At 35.3% G+C, this 25,528-nt stretch overlaps 1 protein-coding gene across 8 annotated transcripts in view; it reads right to left on the bottom strand.

Annotated features, from left to right (window-relative positions):
* The window catches only part of LOC127855428 (transmembrane protein 198-like), a 268,058-nt gene that overhangs the window by 44,740 nt on the left and 197,790 nt on the right, over positions 1 to 25,528 (bottom strand). For 3 of the 8 annotated variants that reach the window (XM_052390995.1, XM_052390994.1, XM_052390996.1), the window contains exon 2: positions 793 to 851. The exons of 4 other annotated variants lie outside the window; for them this stretch is intronic. The gene's annotated coding sequence lies outside the window, so the exon portion shown is untranslated. Of the gene's footprint in view, positions 1 to 792; positions 852 to 4,526; positions 4,727 to 25,528 lie in introns of those variants that run through there. One more of the 8 variants, XM_052390993.1, reaches the window with a different exon arrangement.

The raw sequence follows: 25,528 nt of genomic DNA, 5'->3' as shown, positions 1-25,528 counted from the left end.
GTTGTCTGCTAAAATTTTGTTTGCTGAATTTCTAAAATTAGCATTTTCTTCGATTTTTTTCAAAGAATACTATCAGAATAGCGTTCTGTGGCGTCTCATCTGGATCCAAATTGTTTGCAAAGGCCTTCAGAATTCGATTACAGCACTGAAAGAGTAAATTAGGAGACTTGAAGCCTATGATCTGCACTCTTTGAAAATGGGGCTTTATGTTCGTGCATAAAGTGTCGTCCAAAATAAGCCCGTGCAGTAAACACAGGCTAATCAGGGACAACAGTTTCCGCTTGTATTGAATAATTTTTTTTTACAAAGGACGTCTCTTCTAAGCAAAAATCCAATTAAGGCGGAGTGTTGTCCTGTGTTAGCTGCTGTGAACATATCATATGCTCACCCCATTGTCCTTCGCACATCAGCATCAGTCAAGCTTAACCAATTTATGCCTAGCGTCTAGAAAAAAGGCCTTGGCAAACAGTGTAGACCCAGATGAGACGCCGCATGATGCGGCGTCTCATCTGGGTCTGCGCTGTTTGCTTAAAGGAATTTCTGTAAGAAATATTCTAAATATAGAAATAAATATACTAGACATCTCTAATTTTGGAAATAAATTGATCCAATTAAGAAGGATGGGAGAGTCCACCAGGCATAAATGAGTTAAATTGCCAAACTATAAAATAATGTATTTATCCATACAGCATTTTATAAAGAACTGCCTGTGCCATTAAAACATTGGAATTGTCTCATTCTGTCTACAGACTTACAAGCTACAGTTTCATCCATTCCGTATTAATGTCTTACCTATTATAATTTAGTGCGTTTTTCTAAATGCAGAGGTTTCTAACGGCACACAACAGAACCTGAAAATAAAACAATCTCACATTAAAATACTTACAAAAAACATCAAATAATCATGAAATTCTGAATTCATTTAATCAAAGCACTGTACTACAGGCATATTATTGAGAAAGGACTGATAATAAACAAAACCTTACAAGCATTTATTTTCATGACACCCGATTGAACAGAAGATATAACCACATTATTACCTCCATTAACATGTTATCACCATGGAAACACAAGTTCATCTAATGACATACTGATCACTTCATAAATGAACATTGACATGTTTCTACATTATAGCCACCTACATCATTAGGAAAAAAGAGAAGATTTATTATCTTTTCAAATCCAGCCCATGATATTAAACAGACAGTATTGGTATATTATAAGGTATGTGACAATATTACACATTAAGCCTGTCCCAATGTTATGTGTTAAGAGTTGGGTGATTTATGTGTCATGAATATGTCACATGCTTTTTTTGACATCAACTGACTTAAACCAACTTTTTTCACCATTCTGGCGCCGTTTGTATAAGGGAAAATCCAGTTGCTTTGACTTAAATTACAAAATTGGTGCTAAGCTTTTATTTTTATACAAAATACATCAATATTGTTTTCTAAACCCTTTTCCACTTAGATACGTATTTGTAGTCCCTCAGAAAGGCTGGTCTGGTTTTATGCTGGTTGGAAAAGTCATTTTAACTTTTCTTCTTATGGGGGAAAGGGTTAATTTAAAATACTGTAAATATTACATTTACTCTGAGGTTCAACTTGAAAAGCTGGATCCCTTAATTGAACAGTAAGGTGTTTCTTTTTTTATGAATTTCTTTGTACAATGTCAATGTTTTTGGTAATGATTGCTATGAATGAATAAACAATGTGTAAAGTAATTTTACATGCCAATTTTTTCAAGGGACTTAGCTTACCTAGTCGAAGCATACCGGTAGCTTTCAAATATGTTCTTTTGTGAAAATGTAGGTTGTGTGGTAATGAGGCTAATTTAGAAAATTGCTAGCTTAAATCTGTGTGTGGTCACAAGTGAACTGCATTAATATCAATTGAGACTTTATGTTAATTCCTTTAATGTACAATTTTTGCTATGAAGATAATAAATGTGTGAATTGAAATACACCTGTGGCCCTGGTCAAATGACCAATTAAACTACATGTGACAAATCGTGTTTGTGCTTGCGGCAAAGGAAAGAAATTGCAATGACAGCAATCACAAGGTGCCCAGCCAACCAAATAATTGATTCAAATTGGCCGATAAATAATTGTTAATAAAAGGACATAATTTTAAACCACTTTGTTCAGTAAGTTGAAAATCAAGCTAATAAAACTGTTGTCAGCCTCATTAAAACATGGTGTCCTCATTAGAGCAGGAGAATATCATCAACATCCATGAATAATAGGAGGCTCAGAATGGGAATATGGGGCTTAATGCATGCACGCAAAGTGTCGGCCGACAGTAGCCTGTGCAGTCCTCAAATAACAATCTGAAATATCAGCTTAAAAATTACGGTCAAAGCATTGAAAAAACCCATTCACAAATCAACCAAACAAGTCGCATACACAACAATAACTTTAATTATCTCAGGATTTGAACAGGCACATTTATAAACTTGAAATGTCTCTAAGCATGCGTAAATAATTTGCACACAATATTTCAATAACAGAACACACAAAACTACCTGCTGATTAAATCAAGGGTCTAGACAGTACAAATACAATATTTTGAGTTTTTTTCCACACAAGTACCATGCTAATGTTGATAAATACTTCAAACTTGTCTAATATTACCAATACTGTGTTATATTGTGTCTGGGTTTGTTAAATGCATATACTGGAGCTATTATCTTATTTCAACAAGAAAGCATTGACACCTGTACTTATTTATAAACATATATTTTTTATCAAACTGTATTAAATGACTGCTACTATTGCTATAGTGAAGAAAATGTAAAACAAGTCATTTAAAGTCTGTTGTGTCGGTATATACCCTGCACAAGATACTATTCAAGGGCTTTGGCAAATTGGTCCTTCAGCTTAAGTCTGAACTTTTGTGTAAGAGACAACAATCAAAAAGTCCAGTCAGCAATTTCCAATATGTTTAAACAGTGCACCATTAAAACTTGCACTTAATGCCCCTGGTAATATGTTTAATCAGTGGCCATACAAATTATCACATTGTTAACTTGGTAAACATTGCAGTCAACCATATTCTCTGTTGTCGCATTGTACACCCTTTGATGACCACAGCAGTAAATTTGAATAAAAGGTCTGGTCAGCAGTTAACGCAAAAACTGACTAACTGACAACATGAGAAAGTATGAGTTAATACGTTATGGTGCTCACATTGCAAATAAAAGGTGTTAAGAACTTTGGCAAACAGTCATAATCAAACAGAATTTCTATGGCTTTAAGTCCATCACAGGTATGGGAAAAAGCAATACTAATGTCTGACTAAATGTGACTTGAGAAAACCATTGTAATGGGCTGGATGTGATAAATTGAGTCTCTGACTAAATGTGACTTGAGAAAACCATTGTAATGGGCTGGATGTGATAAATTGAGTCTCTGACTAAATGTGACTTGAGAAAACCATTGTAATGGGCTGGATGTGATAAATTGAGTCTCTGACTAAATGTGACTTGAGAAAACCATTGTAATGGGCTGGATGTGATAAATTGAGTCTCTGACTAAATGTGACTTGAGAAAACCATTGTAATGGGCTGGATGTGATAAATTGAGTCTCTGACTAAATGTGACTTGAGAAAACCATTGTAATGGGCTGGATGTGATAAATTGAGTCTCTGACTAAATGTGACTTGAGAAAACCATTGTAATGGGCTGGATGTGATAAATTGAGTCTCTGACTAAATGTGACTTGAGAAAACCATTGTAATGGGCTGGATGTGATAAATTGAGTCTCTGACTAAATGTGACTTGAGAAAACCATTGTAATGGGCTGGATGTGATAAATTGAGTCTCTGACTAAATGTGACTTGAGAAAACCATTGTAATGGGCTGGATGTGATAAATTGAGTCTCTGACTAAATGTGACTTGAGAAAACCATTGTAATGGGCTGGATGTGATAAATTGAGTCTCTTTCAGGGCAAAGGGGGCTTAATGCATGTGAGTGTTGTCAGAGATAAGCCTGTGCAGTCCAATTTTATTTTTCCTTTGAAGGAAATCTCTTCTTAGCAAAACTCCAGTTTCCACGGAAAAAGGCATGCTTGATAAGCCTGTGTGGACTTTTACTTAAGTTCAATTGTCCCCCTCCGTGGCTCAATAAATACTGAACAAAATCTCATACACCCTTGGGTATGATAACATCACATAAGATTGATGAAAATGTTAATCATTTTTGTTAAATACATATAAATCAATAAAATATGTTGCTATGTTTACAAATATTACAACAGTATTGTTCTACAATAATTAAAACATTTAAAATCATTTCAAATATCATAATATGCACTCAAAAATATCAACAACTGAAAAGCAACAACAAACACCATAGAAATATGATACAGCTCAAGCGCCTTATAAGCATTCAAGTTCAGTTATATCTAATGATTGCAAACAATCCAAGTCTATTTTCAAGCAATAACACTTATTTTATTTCAACGTCATAAATCAAATGCTTTTAAAACACCCAAGTAAATAATTTTATCAATACTACATTACCTATTCCCTTTTTTCTCTTTAATTTTTTATCACCACAAAAGCATGTATTCACTAATGTTTTACTTAGAAACACTGCATATCCCATTAACATCCACCAAGTACTTTAAACACCCCATTTATGAATGAAATTGTTGATAAGTTATCCTTCATCTTATAGACATCCAATATTTACAAATGGAGTAGTATCGTCATGCATATATTAACCGACAACCACACCGATATTTAAGTGTCACTTACTGTGTGTGCATCACGCAATATGCAAATACCATTCAAACCCAATCCAAACACGCCCACTCTGCTGCAACAACTTTCGCAATATCAAAATGTCTTGTTTTTTTGTTCGCACAACAGTATTCATAACAGGGATTGGTTATAGTATTGAATATTAAATGGAAAATAGTACAGAATGAGGAATCAACTGATTTTAGATTTTTTGTTTCATTATTAATTTTGCATGACAATTCAGTCTTTCATTATAATTGAAAAAAAAGTTATATTTTATGTTGAATGCAGTCAATAAAACAACTCATTTAAACTGATTTACTTAAAGCTGCCAAAAGCAAACATAATAAGTACAAGAGGGCCATGATGGCCCTGAATCGCTCACCTGACTCATTAAGATCAGATGAAAACTATGACCTCTATTGTCTACACAATGTTTTTCTATGATTTGACCTAGTGACCTAGTTCCTGACTCTAGATGACCCAAATACAATCCCAATCCAGATTTCATCAAGATAAACATTCTGACCACAGTTCATAAATATTGGATAAAAACTGTGACCTCTATTGTCAACACACGTTTTTTTTATTTATTTGACCTAGATTTTTACCCCAGATGACCCAAATACAATCCCACCCAGATTTCATCAAGAATTCTGACCAAATTTCATAAAGGTTGGATGAAAACTGTGATCTCTAATGTCTACACAAGATTTTTCTATTATTTGACCTAGTGACCTAGTTTTTGACCCCAGATGACCCAAATAAAATCCCAACCCAGATTTCATCAAGATAAACATTCTGACCAAATTTCATAAAGATTGGATGAAAACTGTGACCTCTATTGTCTACAGAAGGTTGTTCTATTATTTGACCTAGTGACCTTGTTTTTGACCCAGATGACCCAAATACAATCCCAAACCGGATTTCATCAAGATAAACATTTTGACCAAATTTCATCAAGATTGGATGCAAACTGTGACCTCTACTGTCTACACAAACAAATTGTTGACGGACGGACACACGCAGGCACGCACAACGGACGCCGGACATCACACGATCACATAAGCTCACCGTGTCACTTCATGACAGGTGACCTAAAAATATGTGTCCGAGATAAACATGAACAGTTGTGGTTAAAATCCCATAGAAACAAGGGCTGTTTGTAAAACATGCATGCCCCCCTATATGGGCTATAAGTTGCAGTAGCAGCCATTGTGTGAATACGTTTTTTGTCACTGTGAATGGTGGTGGTGGTGGTGGTGGTGGTGGTGGTGGTGGTGGTGGTGGTGGTGGTGGTGGTGTAGTAGTAGTAGTAGTAGTAGTAGTAGTAGTAGTAATAGTAGTAGTAGTAGTAGTAGTAGTAGTAATAGTAGTGGGAAAAGGTAACATAGCACTGGCAGTAAATATGGGGCTCATTTACAGGTCAGATTTGGAATCTCTGCTGTAAAATGAGATTTTGAATGAATTAAAGGGAGGCAAATCTGTAATAAAAAGAACATGCATAAACCGTAGTTGTTTCCCTTGTTTGAACCATGCTAAATCCTTACAAGTTTGGAAAGAATTGGATGAAAAATTTGGACTTTATTGCATAAACACCATTTTCTCAATTCAAGGGGAGGTAATTCTGTACTTCATGGACCATTAATGCTCATTTTTTTGTAGGGTTCGTGTCCTCATTGATATAAAGACACTGTGCAAATTTGGAAAGGATCGGACAAAAAATGTGGAAGATTTTTGAAAGTTTTCACAAAATAGGCAAAAACGAATAAACATGCAAAGTTCAACGAGCTCCTGCGGCCATGTTTGTTGACGAATCAAATTTCTTTGAACAACTTTTTCAGGGGAGCCCTCAAAGGTCATCCCTGTGAAATTTTTTGAAAATCTGATGAGCGGTTTCTGACAAGAAGATTTTTTAAGGTTTTTACCATATATGGTCATAGCGGCCATCTTGGTTATGTGATCAAATTTTTTTTAACAATTCTTTTGTCCCATGACCTAGGGATGCTCCACATGAAATTTAGTTGAAATTGGCTCAATGGTTTAGTAGAAGAAGATGTTTACAAATTGTTTACAGACGGACGGACGGACGGACGGACGCCGGACGCTGAGTGATCACAATAGCTCACCTCGAGCTATCGCTCAGGTGAGCTAAAAATGTATGAAAAACAAGGCTATTGTCAAGCAATATGGTCCCCTACCGGCTCCACCATTGTCAGAAATTCCACCATTTTCAGAAAAAAAAATTGGGGGGGTTGCCATAGCAACCACAATTTCTGACGTAGGAACAAAATTAAATGACGTGCATAATGTCCATACACGTATTGCCATATATCCATGTTGCAAGTTTCATGAAAAAATATTAAGAACTTTTAAAGTTATCGCAGGATCCAGAAAAGTGTGTCTGACAGACAGCGCAAACCATAAGTCCCCTCCGGTTAAACCGGTAGGGGACAATAAACCTTATTCTATAAGCATAAAGAAATTTACATGCACTAACAATTATTTGATCACTCCTATGTAGATTTGTTAAAACTCATTTGTAGATTTAAAATATTTTTTTATTAAATCAGATATTGATGTAAAAATATCAGTGACTACACCTTATTAAACCGCACAATACATACATGTACAAAATGTAGGATTGATATTAACAGTGTAAGACTATATGCTAATGAGGTTTGCTTCAATTTAAATGTATACATGACTTCTTGACAGATTTTGAACATTTTTTATTACATTTTAATGCTTAAAAGCGCAATCAATTATAGAAAGAAATTCTAAGAAAAAAACAACATCATACATGTTTACGGGAATTTACAATTACCGGTATATTTATGTGAACAACTATGTGATGTTTGCTTTTGATTAAATTTCAAACAGGACCTACATGCCCCAAGACAGGGAGCTTGATTTTGTGTGCCCCCAAAGGGTGGCATATAGTTTTTTAACTGTCCGTCAGTCCGTCTGTCTGTCTAAAAGAAAACTTTTAACATTGGTCATAACTTTTGCATATTGAAGATAGCAACTTGATATTTGGCATGCATGTGTATTTCATGGAGCTGCACATTTTGAGTGGTGAAAGGTCAAGGTCATTCTTCAAGGTCAAAGGTCAAAATATGGCTTCAAAGCGGCGCAGAAGGGGGTAATGTGTTTCTAACATACACATCTCTTGTTGGTTCTCCACTGTTTGATGGTGAATTTCTGTAAGTGATACATAGGTTGTTACATGTACATTCAAATATTATCCTCGAAATTTACATTGCAACAAGAAATTTGGCCTAATGCCACAAAAAAGATTTTTGATTTAAATAACTGTACAATCTCAAGCAAGGCCTGTATATAAGCTACCTAAACAAACATTTCAAAGCAAAACTTCTTTTAACCCTTTCCCACTCAGAAGCAAAGTGAATGGTTATGTGCAAACAGCATTAAACCAGAACAGCCTGTGAGTAACTCGCAGTCTGTTCAGGTTTTATGCTGTTTGCTGCTTATCAGTTACTTAAGGTTGAAATTGAAACCTTTAAAACTTGAATTTAGTAAGAAATGTATTTAATTATATGTAACTTTCTAAAGGACTACAGATGCTTTAAACTACGTATCTAAGTGGTAAAGAGTTAAAACTCAGTTACTGAGCAGAAACTGATATCTTATTTTTAGTAACAGTGACCTTCACCTTGTCCTCCATTACCCTCAGCTACGGTAAGTCTGCAAATATTCCTGCTTCATACCAAATGTGAGCATAATACCTCAACCCTTTACCACTTAGATACATTTTTTTACGCATTAATTATGGTCCCTCATAAGTTTAATTTTATTAAAGGGGCCTTTTCACAGATTTTGGCATTTTTTAACTTATTCATTAAATGCTTAATATCGATAAATGTAAACATTGGATCGTAACAGCTCCAGTAAAAAATCAAGAATAAAATTTAAAAAAGGAAAAGAACATTGCCCGGTCCAGGTTTCGAACCAGTGACCCCTGGAGTCCTGCCAGAGTCCTGAAGTAAAAACGCCTTAGCTTACTGAGCTATTTCGCCGAGTACACAGACTTGACGTATTTTATACCTTATATAAGCAATCTTCGTAGTTTCACAAAATTTAACGACAAAAACAGAACTCTCCAAATTATTCAATCGTTTCGCGTTGCAACGCTTTATAATTTTTAGGTTTTAAAATCGTCAAAAGATGCATATAATGGCTATATTAGACCATGGTAAATGTTCAGTATTACTGTTTCCTCACAAATATCATAACTAAAACGAAAATTTGCGAATCTGAAACAACTTTTTTCAATTTTGTCAATTTACCAAAGCGTGAAAAGATCCCTTTAAAGGCCATTCTGACTAAATCCAAGTTTTAAAGGTTTCAGTTCCATCCCTTAGATACTGATGAGCAGCAAACAGTATAAAACCTGAACAGACGGTGAGTACCCCTGCGAAATGTTGTTCTGCAGTTCACAAATAATTCGTGAACAGTTCATGAACTGTTCGTGAACTGAGTTCATGAATTGTTCACGAATAGTTCGTGAACAGAAAATGAGCCACGTCTGTGAAAAGTTCTTGAAATTTTAGTTCATGAACTGTTCATGATCACTAATGGCATGAAGTGTTCATGAAATATTCTTGAAACCTAATGGCATGAAGTGTTCATGAACTATTCTTGAACCCGTGTGGCATGAAGTGTTCATGAACTATTCTTGAACCATTATGGCATGAAATGTTCATGTACTATTCATGAACATCATTGGCATGAAGTGTTCTTGAACAGTTCATGAACAACACAATTCTTGAAAAATTCTTCAGGGTTTTGCTGTTCACGAACAGTTCATGAACATTTTCCTTCTATTTTTCAATGGCTCATTTTCTGTTCACGAACTGTAAGTGAATAGTTCATGAACCATAGTTCTTCAAGAGTTCATGAACTGAGGTGGCATGAAGTGTTCATGAACTATTCATGAACAAGAATTTGTCAATTTATGCAAAGGTTATCATAAGTGTTACTAAAGCTCAACAAACAGGTCAGGGTAAGAAGAAACAAGTCTTGTATTAGCACTTATCATATTGATAGCAACATATAACAATAATTTAAATATAACACTAATAACTGAGATACAAGTGGTTTGATAATACTCTTTAAATTTCATAATACAACTTTGCACTATATGTTCATGAATAATTCATGTATTGAAAAGATTATGAATAGTCTCATTTTCAGTTCAAGAATCATTTACTAATCAATGGTTTCCCTGAAATGGTTACACTTACAGTGCCAAAGAACTTGAAATGGAACCAATGGCTGATCAGTTCAGCCGGTAATTTATTAAAGACTTACATTTTCAAATATAACATAACCATGTGCCTTCCGTTTCAACTTCCTGTGCACACAATATTCTTTCTTTGTAAAAACAGCAATGCAAAGTACATTGAGTTCTTGATATCATCTTAAACTGTTCTTGAAATAAGATGTCCTTAAAACATTCTTAAACTTGTCTTTTAAGTCTTCCAAGAACAATGACAGATCCTTTTAAGAACATATTGGATTCTTAAAAAGTCCATCATACATTCAAAAACATTGTGTAGACCTGTTTAAGAACATCAGAAGGAAACATGTTGTTCAAAAAAGTTCTTAAAGTGTTCAAGAATAGTTTAAGAATAATTCAAGAACAGGAAAGGTCCTTAAAAAGTTATTGAAGTGTTCCTGAAGGCAGTTCTTGAACAGTTCTTTTACAAATGTTCTTAAAATTCTCTAGAACAGGTCAAGAACTCTAACTTACAGTGGTGAAAGTACTATGCATATTCATACTAACTTCACAGGTTTCACAAATCTACAAGATTTGTATGCTAGACATTTCAATATTACTTTCAAAAATATGTATGAAACATCTAGCACAAAGGAATTCATGAATTATTCATGATGGATCCTTAAAGTCTGTCTCAGAAAAGTCATTAGAAATACTTGTGCATGAAATGTTCATCACTAAGTATTTATGGTTAGATGAAGAACTGTTCATGAATTTTGAAATGTTCAACAATAATTCATAAACAGTTCATGAACATGTCTTAAGAACAGTTCATGTCCAAAAGTTCATGAACCAAGCTAAGGAACTTTTTCAGAACCGTTCATGAACAGTTCTTGATTGGCTTGAAGTGTTCATGAAATCATGAACAACATTTCGCCGGGGTAACTCGCAGGCTGTTCTGGTTTTATGCTGTTTGCGCATAGTCATTTCAACTTTGCTTTTGAGTGGGAAAGTGTTAACACAAAGTCCATGTGAGCATTTTTTTTTTATGAATAAATTAAAAACCACAAAACAAAATGATTTTACGGGGCCATGCAGGTTTGCATTTATTATAAAATGATGTGAAAAGGGATGGCAAACGATTTTTATGACATTGATAGCTTACATGAAACCAACTGTCATTATTTATAACCAATCCTTAATGTGCAGCATGTGCAGACAAACAAATACATTAGACTGATCACATGCCATGGCAGACTGTTGGATAATGATCAATGATATATGTTAAACAGTCTGGTATTTGAAATATGCAATAGCATTAGCTTATCTTTCTATGTGAAGGTTTTATGATAAGATATAGGGACTATAAGATTTCAACTCAATAGTAGGCAAAAACACAATCCATTCCAAGACATTGTCTAGTGTTAGTGGAGTGTGTCCTACCATAGTGTTAGTGATGTGTGTCCTACCAATAATCAAATTGTGATTATCAAACCATTTTCATGCAAATGTTCAAAATCAACAATTAGGCAGTACATGCATTCAACTTCACTGTACATACTTCAAGCTGTTCTAAGAACTAATTAAATATTTTTAAAAAAAGTTACATAAATTATTAGCAACTTTTCACGCTAATAAAGACAGCAAATATATTTTACCTTGTCAGAACATAATCAAATTAGACAATTTACACTATGAATCAATCCTTTTTATTGCAAGCGTTTTTATAAACAGCTGTTGTTAACTTTCAGTCAATATCAATCTACTTCAAAGAATATCCAATTTTCACACATGAATTTTGGCACATTTACAACTAAGAAAATCAATTGCCTGACACAATTTTCTTTGCTGTAATTAAATTCATTGAGCACCCATGAATTATTCAAATCTTGTAATAAGAATTTATTGTCTTAGTGGGGAAGACTGGGCTATCTGAATAATGAATGTATATTATAAACAGCTGGCAGGTTATTGTATGAAGAGCTAATGTTTACATTAACCACGGTCTGGGAAAACTGGTCTTAATGCATGTGAATAAAGTGTCGTCCCAAATCAGCCTGTGCAGTCCGGCTAATTGGGGACAATACTTTCAGCCTGTAAGGAATTTTCATTCAAGGTTGTCTCTTTTTAACAAAAATCCATAGTAGGCAGAAAGTCTTGTCCCTGATTAGCCGGTGTTGCCTGCTCAGGCTTATCAGTGAAGACACTGTTCACATGGTGTACCAGGAATTTATTGTCTAAGCGGGGCAAGTTTTCCCAGGCAAAGGCTCAGATAAAACCCAGTCAATTTAAACTATAAAAAAAAAAAACTTTTTAAATCAATGTAGGTAAAATTACTCAGTTTCTTTTAGTAAAATGACAATATAGTACAGGCAAAGTATGGATATCCTTGGCCCTATGATAAAATTATTGAAGAAAACGCCTCAGTTAACACTTTACCACTTAGATACGTATTTTGACGCATTTGTCTTCCCGTGGAAAATTACATTTAATTAAATACCTTTCTTACTAGATTCCAGTTTTTAAGGCTTCATTTCCATCCCTTAGTTACTGATGAGCAGCAAACAGCATACAACCTGAACAGACTGCTAGTTACTCGCAGGCTGTTCTGGTTTTATGCTTTTTGCTCATAGCCATTTTTACTTTGCCTCTGAGTGGGAAAGGGTTAAAGAAAAAGTACAATAAAATCTTAAGCCGAGTTTAAAAATATACAGAAATATTTCAAAATGTCAGCCTCGCTGGATTATCTTGAATATGCACCAGGTAAGTCGGTTGACAGTGTTGTTTCTGCACTGAATTAAACCTTAGCAAGTTACTAGCAGGCTTCAGGTCTGGTTTTATGCTATTTGCACATAGCTATTTTCACTTTGCTTCTGAGTGGGAAAGGGTTAAAGGGACCTTTTCAGGCTTTGCATAATTGACAAAAATTGTGTCAGATTATCATTGTAGTTTTGATATTTGCGAGTTAACAGTAATACTCAACATTTACCATGCTCTGAAATATCTATTATATGCATCTTTTGGATGATTTAACAAGATGTGTTTGTGAAACACAATGTCCCCCTATATGACGTTTGACCTTGAAGGATGACCTTGACCTTGACCCTTCACCACTCAAAATGTGCAGCTCCATGAGATACACATGCATTTCAAATATAAAATTGCTAGCTTCAATATTGCAGAACTGACATTACATGAGCAATTTTTACCAATATATTTGACCTTGAAGGATGACCTGACCTTTCACCACTCAAAATGTGCAGCTCCATGAGATACACATGCATTCCAAATATCAAGTTGCTATCTTCAATATTGCAAAAGTATTCATAAAATAAGCGATTTGGGCCACATATATTTGACCTCTGACCTTGAAGGATGACCTTGACCTTTCACCACTCAAAATGTGCAGCTCCATGAGATTCACATGCATGCCAAATATCAAGTTGCTATCTTCAATATTGCAAAAGTATTCATAAAATAAGCTATTTGGGCCACATATATTTGACCTCTGACCTTGAAGGATGACCTTGACCTTCACCTTTCACCACTCAAAAGGTGCAGCTCCATGAGATACACATGCATGCCAAATATCAAGCTGCTATCTTTAATAATGCAAAAGTATTCATAAAATAAGCTATTTGGGCCACATATATTTGACCTCTGACCTTGAAGGATGACCTTGACCTTCACCTTTCACCACTCAAAATGTGCAGCTCCATGAGATACACATGCATGCCAAATATCAAGTTGCTATTTTCAATATAGAAAAAGTTATTGCAAAATGTTAAAGTTGGCGCAAACAGACAAACCAACCAACCAACCAACCGACCAACCAACCAACCAACAGACAGGGCAAAAACAATATGTCCCCCACTACTATAGTGGGGGACATAAAAAACCTTAAAATTATACAGTGTTACGAATGCAAAACGATTGAATGATTTGGAGAGTTCTGTTCTTATTGTTATATTTCGTGACATCACAATGATTGCTTATATAATGTATAAAATACACCACTAACTGCACTAGCTGTGGTTTGAACCCAGTTGAGGATCACATTTTTTTTCTTTCTTTAATTTCATTCTTGTTTCTTTACTGGAGCCATTTGGTTCCAATGTTTACATTTATAACAAGATGTGTTTGTGAAACACCCCCATATGTATGACCTTTGACCTTGAAGGATGACCTTGAACTTTCACCACTCAAAATGTGCAGCTCCGTGAGATACACATGCATGCCAAATATCAAGTTGCTATCTTCAATATTGCAAAAGTTATGGCCAATGTTAAAGTTTGACGCAAACCAACAAACCAACAAATAAACCAACAGACAGGGCAAAAACAATATGTCCCCCAGTATAGACTGTGGGACATAAAAATTAAAGCACTTAATGATAAACTTCAATACATGCCAGAATCTGTGATCCAAATTATTCAATTGTTTTGAGTTTTTAAAGCTTTATAATTAATTTTTTTCAGGTTTCTAAATCAGCAAAATATGCATAAAATGGATATTTTAGAGCATGGTAAATGTTTAGTAGTACTGTTAGCTTGCAAATATCATAAAGACAATGAATCATTGAAAATCTGAAACAATTTTTTTCAACTGTCAATAAACCGAAACCGGAAAAGTTCCCTTTCAGCTGTCTGTCCTTTACATCTAAAGACTGACTGGGAATAATACCTTTAATGAAAAACAAATATTATTAAGAGATATAATAACATGTATTAATATTTTTTTTTAATTTAACCAAAGCTTTAAACTTACTTCAAATATTATTTAAATCCCAGTTAAATTGAAATAGCAATCCGCTCATTCATTTGAACGAAAAACAACCGTGCGTGACAAATACATTAGGTACATTTAATGAAGGTTTACTGAACGTCTACAGAAGATTCATGTCACCCCTACACCAATACGTAATGAAAGGTTAGGCCAAGGCGTTATTATACCAAGTCAATGACAGATTGTCAATAAAAGTAATACCGTATAATCTCGAACAAACTTTATTTATAGAAGAAATACCACTGACTATTTGTTTATTTGTTAAGAAAATCCATTTCAGTAATTTTACAATTGAAGCTTATTTAGGTAACAGTTTAAACATTGTAATTATGTAGTCTTTTAAAGAAACCATGGGCGATGTATTGGCCATTTCCAAAATATTTATCATAGATTCAAACTAAAAAGAATTAAGAATATTGGAAGCCACATAGAACTACTGACATAGAAATATAAAAGAAATAATGTTCAAGTAAGGATCAATTTTTTACTTGAATACTGTTTGAAACACTGAATTTAAAATTACATCAGGAAGAATGTTCACTTATTAAAACTATTACGGTAAACTATATAGCATACAAAAGAATTTGAATAACTAATATATAGTCATTTAAGTCGAAATATACTCTCAATGATTTTTTTTATCACCACCATCTTTTGTTACTCAATAGGTAAGGTAGTTAACTAAGGGCAAATTGTACTAAATGTCCTGTAATCAAACATCAAATCTAATTTTATAGTGTGATGAATAGCAGATAAGTAAACCAGCCATGGAAATTTATTGCATAAAAAAACACTCAACCTTGATCATTAGCAGCTGATTGAAATCAAGTTGTTCTCCTATACAGGAGAAACAAATATGATTGAACAACTAGGTCACAGAAAAAAATTAAAATTGCATTTTTGATAGTCATCAATTGAAAATATAAATGGAAGAAAATGACTTTTATTTCATTAAAACTATTTCATTGGTAAGATGTGCAATATTTATCCCCATTATGCTTATGTATTATATACTAAATACATTTGGTACAAACGGAGTGTACTTATTCAATCTACTCAGAAACTTTACGCTCATAATTACCAAATTGTCATTTTTGTGTGATTTCATTGCATTTTTGTTATTTTGGGTAAATGCGATGATTGTGAATTATTTCTGCAAAGGTTATTGTTTTGAAATATTTTGGGAGAGACAGGGGAATGAACAAAAACTAACTTCTTAAGATGAGCTTGAAAAACAATAATAGAAGCCTCCCTCTGGGAAAATGGGGCATAATGCATCTGAGTGAATTGTCATCCCATAATGCATCTGAGTGAATTGTCATCCCATAATGCGTCTGAGTAAATTGTCATCCCATAATGCATCTGAGTGAATTGTCATCCCATAATGCATCTGAGTGAATTGTCATCCCAGATTAGCCTGTGCAGTCTGCCTTCCGCCTATATTGGATTTTCATTTAGAAAAAACTTCCTTTAAATACAATTTTTATAATAAAATGAAAATGTTGTCCTAGCTCAGCAGATTAAGTCTTTATATTAAGAAATTGTTCAGTTTGTGATGCAAGCACCAAATTTGGCACATATACTCTTCAGTCACTATAGATTTGATAAAGCACGTTAGCCAATACAAAATTTCAAAATGGCGTCCGTTTTCAAGATGGCCGCCGTCAGGATTGAAAAATGAAAAAAAGGAACAAATTCTCTGAAAGGTTTTTCTGCTGTGAATATTACTTGATTTTGATTTCGTACACAACAATTTGACTAGTTTGAATTTAAATTCAGTCATTGTTTAAGTTTATAGTACACACAAATCCAACATGGCTTCAAAAATGGCCGCCAAGATGGCCGCAAAAACCTATTTATGATCATAGCTATATTACTATCCACTCAAATTTGATGAATTTGGTGTCTATACCCAGGTTTCAGGGAGCAAAGAGCTCATTTATTTCGTCAGACAAAGTGTAAGTTAATAATAACACACAGAAATCCAACATGGTGTCCAAAATGGCTGCCAAGATGGCCGCCAAAACATATTAATGACCATAACTATGTTACTTTCCAATCAATTTTAGATCTAGATTTTGGTGTCTATAGATAGGTTTCAGGGGGCAAAGAACACATTAACGTCATCAGACACTTTTTAAGTTTATTATATATCACACAAATCCAAAATGGCCGCCAAGATGGCCGTCAAAACCTATTTATGATAATAAAATATGACTTTGTAACTGTCAACTCAAATTTGATTAATTTGGTGTCTATACCCAGGTTTCAGGGAGAACAGAACACATAAATATCACATTTATATCTTCAGACAAAATGTAACCTAATTATGTTGCACACACATCCAACACGGCGACCAAAATGGCCATTAACACAATACATAGGACCACAGGTCCATAACTTGTTACTCAAAACTTATGGTTGTTATGTAAAACGCCATAGTTTAGGAGACAAAGAACACTTTAATGGAGTTGAGGTTATATTTAAGCAGTTGAATAATCATAAACTCCAATTTATGGCATTTGGAAGAGAGAATGAACTAGCACATGACTTCAAAAAAGGATCAGGTTTTACTCACTTCTGTAGACATAATTTTTTACCGTTGCTGAAAATCATTGAATATTAATTACAGCCTGAATAAGCATGAGTTCTTCCAAAAGGTTAATATTATACACTTTGTGATCCTTTGACTATTTATTCACATAAAAGCAGAAGTAGATGGTCTTATTGTCCCTTTCGGAGTAATGCAGGATCTAGATGAGCAAATCTGTATCCTCGACCACCAACTGTGTGGTGCTACGACGGGATCGTTATACTGTTTCTTTAACAATTTCAACGTCTGCATCCACGTAAGACAGAACAACATAGCATTCCATTTAAGGCAGGGTTGTGCTGATCAGAGCAATCATGCCGGCCTTGTTTCTGTCACGATACAAAAAGTCATCCTTTTTTACATGAGCATTCTGTTTCTTTGCTTAAACTCACAATATGATTCACGTTTGTTTCATCGTCTCCGGTGCGTGTTGTCTTTGTTATAATGACTGTCTTCGTAGCCATCGAAACCCCACTGTCGCTTGTACGTAATGCATTTTCTATGAATCTACATAAGACACGGCTATGGCGTTATATAAGTCACCCTTCTCCATGGTCAAGGATTCAGCAAAGTGCCATCATCATGCATCTGTTTCATGAATACAGTTCATCTCAGCCTCACATGATGTGTCTATAGCATATTCTCAACTTGCCTGAGCGATCTGAGGCTTATCTGCTGTACACAGTATGTTTTTGGTTTCAAAGAAGGCAGCAGGAAGGGAGCTTAGTTCAAAAGACAATACGACTGCAATGGAAGGATCTACAGATTTTTACACCAACAGAAAACGCTGGAACAGAGGAGCAGGATAAAAAGCACGTTCAGAAGCGATCTTAACAGCCAAGCTATTCCCAAGAGCTTTGGCTCTGTATTTTCTCGTGATTTATAAGCAAAGACCGACTTTCCTATGATATCTCTTATGATCGTTTTCCCAACCGCCTCAACTGCATGAACATTCACATCTGACCCACTGCCGCGAGTTAGACAACATGTGCTCTATAAACACATCATCAATGTGTGCTCAATGACAAGATCACGTCCTAGCCCAGCATAGCATTGATAACTCCTACGAACAACGTGAAAACAAATACCGAACTTTCGATAAACGTCTGGGTGCGTTTCCTCTAGATCGCTTATTTGCAGCAAAGATGGATAGCAAATCGGGCACTGCCTGCTAATGCATCATCCAACACCCAGTACGATATGCTTTAATCAACACCCTTGAATTGTTAATCGTAAGCTGATAATTAAGCCATACTATGCTTGTCTTTGAGGTCTGGGCAAGTTCATGTTTCTTCTTCTCTGTAGCCCTCTCGGGTTTGATATAAATCGCATAACATATCATCTGCTAGCGTCATTTTGCCCCTAAGAAGGGAAGAGTACAAATCCTTTGCATGATCCAGCAGTATCTGAATGTCTGGATCTTCCTGGGTCATTTCGGCTGTAGGCTGGCTGTGTATGCCTTTTTCAACAAGAAGATGGTCCCGTGAAGCCCTCTGGACAATTTTGTGTGTCACAATGTGCACAATTTGCGCATGTTCTCTATAGACTGCCTCAAGTATGTTTTTGAGAGCTGTTCATACGTTTATGAAACATCACAAATTTTTATCAACACTTTAAACTACTTTGTGGCGCATCAGTGATGATTTCGGCAGCCTTTCAATACAAGGGTTGGTCAAACGTTACAATGGTGTGAAGGTTGTGGCAAGGTTGAAAACTAAGGCTTATGTAGACAGAATGCACGCTTTGTCCCCATTGTACATATTAATCATAGGCAAGAATTTGAATGACAATTGCAGCCCTGGGTACTGTATTATCTGGTGCAAGATACGCATCATTCCCTGCAAATTCATTGTTGTCTGAAGCTGAAAAATATCGATCCTCTTGTCAAAATCCAGAAATTGCGGCAGGTCCAAACTATGGCGTTTCACATAACAAGCATATAGTCAAAAGTAATGGACTTGTGGTCCTTTGTATTGTGTCATTGGACGCCATGTGCGATTTCTGTGTAACATAATAAACTTAAACTATGTCTGACAATCCTAATGTGTTCTTTGCCCCTCGAAACCTCGGTATAGACACCAAAATCATCAATTGTGAGTGGAAAGTTACAAAGTTATGATCATTAATAGATTCTGGTGGACATATTTTAGACGCCATGTTGGATTTGTGTGTACATATTGTAAACTTAAACAATGTTTGATGATCTTTATGTGTTCTTTGTCCCTAGTTACATAGTTATGATCATTAATATGTTTTGGTGGCCATCTTGGCGGCCATTTTGGACGCCATGTTGGATTTGTGTGTAATAAAATAAACTTAAGTAGTGTATGATGATCTTAATATGTTTTTGCCCCTTTAAACCTTTGTATAGCAACCAAAATAATCAAATTTGAATGGATATTTACATAGTCATGATCATTTATATGTTTTGGTGGTCATCTTAGCGGCCATTTTGGCGGCCATGTTGGATTTGTGTGAACTATTGTTAACTTAAACAATATCTGATGATCTTTATGTGTTCTTTGCCCCTTGAAACTTAGTTATAGACAACACATTCATCAAATTTGATTGTATAGTTAAATATTTATGATCATTAATAGGTAATTGTCGGCCATCTTGGCGGCCAGCTTGAAAAAAACAACTTTCCGGAGGTCCGATTGTGGTAAACTTTTGATATGTGTTAAAGGACCTTGTACCCTACCAGGATCAGTTAAAATACCCTTTGTAGCAATTTTTTGGTGGTTGAATGTATTTTTTCATATATTGACCGTACTAGTACTTCTTGCTAAATACAGAGTATTGGCGGCCATCTTTAAAAAAATGCCGCCATTTTGAATTTTCAAGTGGCTAACGTGCTTTTTGAAGAAAGGGGTACCTAAAGGTAATGTATGCCAAGTTTCATGCTTGCATCACTAAGTGAACGATTTTTTCAATAATCAGCGCAGCTATCCCTGATAAGTCTAAGCAGACTGCAAAGGCTAATCTGGGAAGATGCTTTACACACGTGCATTAAGCCCCATTTTCCCATAGCAAGGCTCAACTGTGTTTGGGTCGATGGCGGTTGCCAGGGTTTTTTCTCAGCATTTTGGGAAGATAGCCCATGGCTTTGAAATTGGGAATTTTATCGGCATTTTCAAGATATTGGGAAAATAAATTGGGATTTAAAACTACATGAAAGAGTTCAACATCATAATTCACAAACTCCACAAACACCATCATGATCAACAGTTTTCCACATAATAAACTCACACAAAGTCTTCAGTCACAAACTTATTTCCCTAGTTTCAACATGTTGAATTTATGAATATCAGTCAGCACTTTGCTTTCGGAAATCAACGATGACGATGCAAAAGAGTCACTTGTTATTAAATTACTATCATTGACAATGGAAGGAGTTTCAATGGGAGGACTTGTACTTGTTGACGATGTTTGTTTATTTAATGATGCTTGCTTAAAAATAATTAACAGTTTTTGTTTGGCCACATTTTTGCTAAGGAATCTTTTTCAAGTAATATTTCGAATTGTGTGACATATTTGTTTTCCATTCAGCCGAATCACAAAACACTTAAATTTCATCACAAATATAATAAGCGCCTGAACAACACAGAGAATATCGGGCACACGAATAATGCCAACGTTATCCAAATCGCGGTATAGTCTAAACAGTATCGGACTACGCTTTGTTAAAAATCGAAAAAGCGGATGTCATTAGCTTTTTTCCCAATTGGGAATTTTTTAGCAAATTTTGGGAAAAAAGTATTCTTTTTGCGATTTGGAATATAGCCGAATTTCGGCTATAAAATCGGGCCAAAAAAAAACCTGGTTGCTGTCAATATAGTGCAAGCTGAAGGAAGGACTAATTGTAAAATGATCAAAGGCAGCTTGTACGATGACATATCATATAATTCAACACATGTATTTATAGTCATAGCTATATATTTTTTCTTAAACCAAAGTTTGAAGTATCAAAGATTTGCTTATTGTTTGCATTACATCCTAAACAGCATTATGGCGCCTTCAAATTCACACAATTATTCACAGCTCGCCAGGGTGGAAACATCACTTCTCAAGTGTCTTTAAAAGAAGACATTAAACCCTTACCCCATAAAAGTTCATAACAATGGAAATACAATTGATGTACTTAATAGACATAAGTAACAAATATCAAAGATCAAAACCCTTGCACTGCAATCTGCCCCAGTGTATAATGTGATAGGATCTCTAGTCTAGTCCCATACAAAACACAGGCTGATGATAACAACTGATATACAGGGTGATATCCGAACTATACAATCAAGATCATACAAGCGATAACTGTAATAATGGCTTTAAAGTAATCCTTCCTGATTCAATTATTCATTATGAAACACAATTATCACCAAAGGCAAATGTATCAGCATGATTTCATCATCAACATCTTCTTCTTCATCTTTATCATTAAAAATAAACACCATTATCACCATACGGTACCTATCAAAATGGTTTCATCATCATAATCACCACCACCACCACCACAGATCATCATCATCATCATCACCATTACCATCATCTTCATAAACAATTCACGCATCTGCAACAAAGTAAACATCCCCATGCTGATCTATCCAATCCCAAATAGTCAGTAGTGATTATCTTCATCTTTATTGCATAAATGATTGTTACAAAAAGTTTCTGTCAAAAATAAGTATTGTGTCAGAGAAAAAATATAACATGTTAAATTTGCATTGTATAAAAAAAACACTCTACATGATGCAGAATTTTATTTTTTACCAATAAGGTAGAATTTGTTCCACTGTACGTGCATATTAAATCCAAACACCAATTCCACAGTAATGCAACATTACCTTGCATAATTCCCGGTCCACTGACCTGCTTATTGTAGAACAATTCCCAATACACCAACCCTCACTGATCACAGTGATCCAACATTGACAGCTGTACCAGCTCTCCTGGGCCAGCTGTTAACACCACAATCAATCAATCAGGATTAACCTTGCTATTATCACTTCCAAGTGCCCTTTTCTTGATCAATATCAATCCCAATCCAAAACTAACCATGTAGTACTAATCTGTTTGTAAAGCCAACAAGATGATTTCCTACCAAGATTATTTTCCAATCTCAAAGATCATATTAACCCAGTTATTTCTGCAGCCAAGCTAACACACTCTGTGACCTGCCAACATTGGTCATACCTCATAGCACAGACTTAAAGCACACAACAGACATTGCACCCTGTGGCGTATATTGTACCCTATCAAACATCATAACATCAGTGCTATTGATTTAAATTAAAAAATCTCCATTCATATCTGGCTATTTGCCCCATTACATCCCCCAACTCTTTCATAAGTTGGTTAAGCATTTCATTTCACAGGCCAATAATGTTATTACGAAACAGAAATCATTTTGAAATCATTTTGAAAACTGATTGCTTCTTGTGTGATTATCACAAAAAGCATCCTAGAATTCTAGAAAATACCACTGGCACTATTTCAACTGAAACTTATTTACATCATTAACATAGGAAGAATTGCACATTTATTTCAGGTCCATTGATACATGCCAAACAAATTACCCACCAATATTACAATATTCCAATTGGTGCTAAAAGGTACCATGTGCCTTCACATTTCAATGTCAACATGGTACCTTTTTGCACCAAGGGGGCAAACAATTTGAAATTCTGACTGTATTCACCAATGTTTCAGACTTGTTTCTATGTTTCTATTCCTTTATTGAGTCTATGGGATCAATTGATTGAATTATTAACCTGAAATTAAAAGCTTAAGTTGGCCCTTGCTCTGTGAAAAGGGGGTTAAATGCATGTGCGTAAAGTGTTGTCCCAGATGGCTGGTTTACTTATCAGGGACTCATTTCATAACTCTCAGACTCACTTCATAACCCTCAACTCACTTCATAACCCTCAGATTCATTTCATAACCCTCAGACTCATTTCATAACTCTCAGACTCACTTCATAACCCTCAACTCACTTCATAACCCTCAGACTCATTTCATAACCCTCAGACTCACTTCATAACCCTCAGACTCACTTCATAACCCTCAGACTCACTTCATTACCCTCAGACTCACTTTACAACCCTAAGACTAACTTAATAACCATAAGACTCACTTCATAACCCTTAGACTCACTTCATTACCCTTAGACCAGTGCCCCAAATAAGCTGCGTAATCTGCGTCTTTCACCCTTTTAAAATGTTTAAAAATGCAAAGAAATACAATATCATGCGTATTGAAAACGCAACCAATTTGACTTTTACGCAAATTCGTCAAATTTGATGCGTACGATACAAAAGCTTCGATAAAAAATGCTTTGCTCATTTTAGGTATTTTCTCTTTGGAATTATTATCGTAATGCGGTGACGCTTACATTCAGCAAGCTAAGCAAACGGTCATAGTTATTCAAACGCTATGCGGACTGGATTTCATAGTTAAATTAAGCGTCTGACCAAATTATTTACGACGACAAACATGCGTTTTTAATCTGACTTAATTCGTCGCTCATTGGGCGCTAAGAGAGGTCGAAAGACGTCCGAGATTGTTGCGCCAAAATATTAGCTGATCACAAACTTTTTCGAATCAAGAAAGCAAGAGCCAATAAGTGCCCAATCATTTGTGTTATCGGTTTTGTTAGAAACTGTGTATACAGCAGTTGAGTTGACATCCAAAAAACATGATGGAAAGTCTGTGACTGAACAAACCTGTCAAAAGTATAAAAAGGCATGTCCTTGGTTAGAAATTGTCGACATTTTTTTAAGTTTATATCATGGAGAGTTTCAAGGATTAAAGATATTACGAAACATAAGTTTATTAAAATTCATGATGATAGTTTACAGTTCTATTAAATCAATACAAGTGTGCAGCGTCAACAGAAGTAAATCAGCAATTATTTTAAGGTATGCATTTTTATTACTCATTGCACTCTATTTGAAGAATGGAATCATCCTATTTTTCAAAATCAGTGGGTGAAAACCCTATTTCCCAAATAATTATCTGGGGCACTGCCTTAGACTCACTTCATAACCCTCAGACTCACTTCATAACCCTCATTACCCTCAGACTTACTTCATAACCCTCAGACTCACTATACAACCCTAAGACTCACTTAAAAACCATTAGACTCACTTCATAACCCTAAGACTCATTTCATAACTCTCACACTCACTTCATAACCCTCAGACTCACTTCATAACCCTCAGACTCACTTAACAACCCTAAGAATTATTTCATAACCCTCAGACTTACTTCATAACCCTCAGACTCACTTCATTACCATCAGACTCACTTAACAACCCTAAGACTCACTTCATAACCCTTAGACTCATTTCATAACTCTCAGACACACTTCATAACCGTCAGACTCACTTCATAACCCTCAGACTCACTTAACAACCCTAAGACTCACTTAATAACCATTAGACTCACTTCATAACCCTTAGACTCACTTCATTACCCTAAGACTCACTTCATAACCCTCAGACTCACTTCATAACCCTCAGACTCACTTAACAACCCTTAGACTCACTTCATAACCATCAGACTCACTTCATAACCCTTAGACTCACTTCATAGCCCTTAGACTCACTTCATAACTCTAAGACTCACTTCAGTACACTGAGACACACTTCATAACCCTCAGACTCACTTCATAACCCTCAGACTCTCTTCATAACCCTCATTACCCTCAGACTTACTTCAAAACCCCCAGACTCACTATACAACCCTAAGACTCACTTAATAACCATAAGACACACTTCATAACCCTAAACACACTTCATTACCCTTAGACACACTTCATAACCGTCAGACTCACTTCATAATCCTCAGACTCACTTAACAACCCTAAGACTCACTTAATAACCATTAGACTCACTTCATAACCCTTAGACTCATTTCATAACCCTCAGACTCACTTCATAACCCTCAGACTCACTTCATAACCCTCAGACTCACTTCATGAGCCTTAGACTCATTTCATAACCCATAGACTCATTTCATAACTCTCACACTCACTTCATAACCCTCAACTCACTTCATAACCCTCAGACTCATTTCATAACCCTCAGACTCACTTCATAACCCTCAGACTCACTTCATAACCCTCAGACTCACTTCACAACCCTAAGACTCACTAAATAA

Source organism: Dreissena polymorpha, chromosome 13 (genome assembly GCF_020536995.1).
Source record: "Dreissena polymorpha isolate Duluth1 chromosome 13, UMN_Dpol_1.0, whole genome shotgun sequence".
Classification (NCBI taxonomy): Eukaryota; Metazoa; Mollusca; class Bivalvia; order Myida; family Dreissenidae; genus Dreissena; species Dreissena polymorpha.
Note: the sequence above shows the minus strand (reverse complement) of the source record. Positions and strands in the feature narration are given on the sequence as shown.